This window comes from Pinus tabuliformis, chromosome 2_2 (genome assembly GCF_031772625.1).
Source record: "Pinus tabuliformis cultivar Carrire ecotype Pingquan chromosome 2_2, CPIR1, whole genome shotgun sequence".
NCBI classification, from domain to species: domain Eukaryota; kingdom Viridiplantae; phylum Streptophyta; class Pinopsida; order Pinales; family Pinaceae; genus Pinus; species Pinus tabuliformis.
The window spans coordinates 269,465,047-269,468,255 of NC_142300.1; positions in this window are offsets into that span (position 1 = coordinate 269,465,047).

The window sequence follows — 3,209 nt, forward strand, 5'->3', positions numbered from 1 at the left end:
CCAGGGCATTAAATTGACACAATTTTATTGCTAGTCATCCCCTTTTTGACCTTATTAACCTAGCTTCCATTCAAGTATTATCCTCTTTTCCACACCTTTAACAAGAAAAAAATCCACCTAAAGGGCTAGAAGGTAAATTGTTAATTAATTATTATTATTTCCATTGTGTTAATGAGTTAAAGGGCTTAATTAAGTTTCTTTGCCACTAATGATGGTTTTCAGGCTAGGCCCTGTAACCCACACAATATCTTGCCACTAATAACGGTTTTCAAGCCAGGTCCTATAGCCCACACAATATCCAGTAACCTGCCTCCATGATTGTTATGGCTACACACCTCCAAAGGGAAAACCACAATATGGGTTTTCTTCCCAACACATTTAGAAAGATTTTATGGTCACTGAATCGAATCTAGGTTGATCATGGGATGGACTGTTCATTGGTAAATTCCATGGTCATTAAATCCCAACTTGGAGCATTCAAAAAGGGTAAATCGAGCTTGTGCAACAACTCATCTAATCTTCCATGCCTCCAACTAATTTTTAGTCTATGTAATTTGGTTTGATTCTAAAAGATGCATGGGAATCCATCGAGATTGCCCAAATTAGTTTATCTTGATATAAATTGGTGATTTTAATACAAGAGACACGAGATTCATGGAATCCACCTCCTTGTCGCATTTAGAATGTAAAACTTGTATAAATAAACCTCTGCATATTGTAAAGACCGATCAACCTTGTGACAATTAAAAGTATGGTGTTTTGAACCCATCTTTCGATCAATCAAATCGTTGTTTATACTTTTGTGTTTCTTATGTATTCTTGAGACGGGGTATACAAATCCATTGCTAGTGATTTTTGAGAAATGATTGTGGTTTCATCTGCAGATGATTTAGTCTCCTTCTCAAGGCAATGTGGCGTTGGTTGGGAAGGTCCCACCAACTCAACCATGTTTTCCCTGTATCATTTAACTTAGTACTGTAGTTCTAGTTTAAATTTCCTTTACATGTCATATGTTAACTATTTCAATTCATAATTAAACTATATACCTTTTTATTTCGTAACTAATTCCTCATTTCATAACCAAACTAAAATTGATTTCATATAATTTGATTTAGAACCAAGGTTGTAATATGATTCCTTTCCATTTCATAACTATAATTGTATGACAATCCTTTGATTCACAACTAGATTTATAACTTGATTTCTAGATGCATTGATGCTTTGTTTATTCTTAGGGTTTTATTACTTACATTTTATTGTCATTTATAGAAGTGAGTTTGACCATCGAAGGGTAGGCATAACACGTTGCAACTCTTCATGGTTGCATGAACACCTTGTTTAATCATCATGAAAGATTGTAACTTATCAATAAGGGGATCCATATTGACACCCCAATGATCATGATATCTCTTGTTTTCCCTCCTTTTTTGCACTTATACTAGTGTTTGAGTCAAATTGCTTATTAAAGGGCATGGCATGCATTGTAACTCTTCCTTGGCTGCATAAGCACTTTGTTAGGTCACTGTGAAAGGTTGCAATCTATGGTGAGGGGACCTTGTGTTGATGCTCCAAATAACAGACATCTCTTAGATTTTATTTCTAAATGTCTTTATTTTGATAACAATTACAATTACAATGGACTAGGTATCATTGAAGACATAGTTTGAGATTTGTTTTGTAAATAAGATAGGAACACTTACCCACATTTGAGTGAAAGACTATCTCGTATGCCCCAAAAAAATTATCCTTTAGGTTTCCATCCATAAATAAGTACCCTACAACATTGGTTTGCAAGTTGTGTGATTTTTATCATTTTATTTCCATTATGTAGTGATAGATTATAAGGTCCATTGATGTTTCGAGCTATGCACATACAATGTTATTATCTCTAAGTTTGGACTCTTGGATTTATAATTTGGTGTATGGAATTTAAGAAATTAAATTGATTGACACACACAAGAACCAAATTCATTAATGGGCTATTTTTTTTTTTTTTCTAAATAAGACTATATTATTATTCACAGTAAAAGTGTAAAATTACAACATAGTGAGCATAATGAGCCAGCTGGCCTGAAAGGAAGGCCGCTTGAAACAGTAAGTGTCCAATACACAGATGTTGGAAAAGACTTTGTTTTGCAGTCCCACGCTGGGGATCCAGAGGAACACAAATAGCAAAAAAACACAACAGAAACAAAAGATTGACCTCGCCACAATAGCAGAAACTAAGATCGACACATTTGACAAAAAATCCCTCTCAACTGGGCCGCAAAACCTGTTAAGAAGCTGCAAAGCTTGATTAAACATCCAGTATCTCCTCCACGATCCTGCAACACCCCCCGTCAGCTAGGTCCTGAGCTTGGGTCACCTCATTTTCGTGTGTGACCGGAGGAACAGATGCCATTGTAGTGTCATTGACAATGCTGGCCAGCGGTTCCATCTCTCGCGGAGAGCCTGCAATTGGCATCGAAGCACTGGATTCGCCCTCTTCTTGGGCTTCCTCTAGAAAGAGGACTGAAACATGTGCAGTGATCCGTGGGCGATTAAGGGAACAGTTGAAGGTGAAGATTGCTGAGCCGAAGGAGGGCGACGGCGAGGAGCCTGGGGAGCTGGGTTCGAGAAGTTGGCTGGGCCTCAGAATGCTCCCTCTTCCGCTGCGAGAGTGTGGGTATTGACTCAAGGCGGCATCATCGGAGGAAGGGCGAGAAGGAGCGCCCCGCGCGGTGCCTCTGCGGCTGAGCATCCTTTGGCGGAGCCGAGGCATGACAGCACCGTGAATGTTTACAGAACAAACCACAGGAGAGGTGTAACGCAGACCAAACACACAGGCCTGCGGACGGGTGCCCAAAGCCATAGCGGGGGACGGTGAAGTAGAGCCAAAGCCCAACCACCATGGAGACTTCGCGCTAGCAGCACCCGCAACCATCCAACACAACACAAGAAACAGCAGAGTGTAACCATGGCGGAAACTGGTTAATAAGCATTTTCCCCTGCCTCGAGACCCTCCCGCCATAACTATGGCATTCATGGGAGCCGAGAGCCGATAACAGTCAGCGCGTGCAAGGAGGGACGGCGAATTAATGTTAACCTCAAACATTCCCTTACACCCTGTTAAACCCACCTGCATATGATCCTCCCTCCACATGGCTTTCGGTCCTCTATACAAGGCTGGCAGGTGGCGTCTCGGCTCCGCCCACTCCAGTCTCATCGCA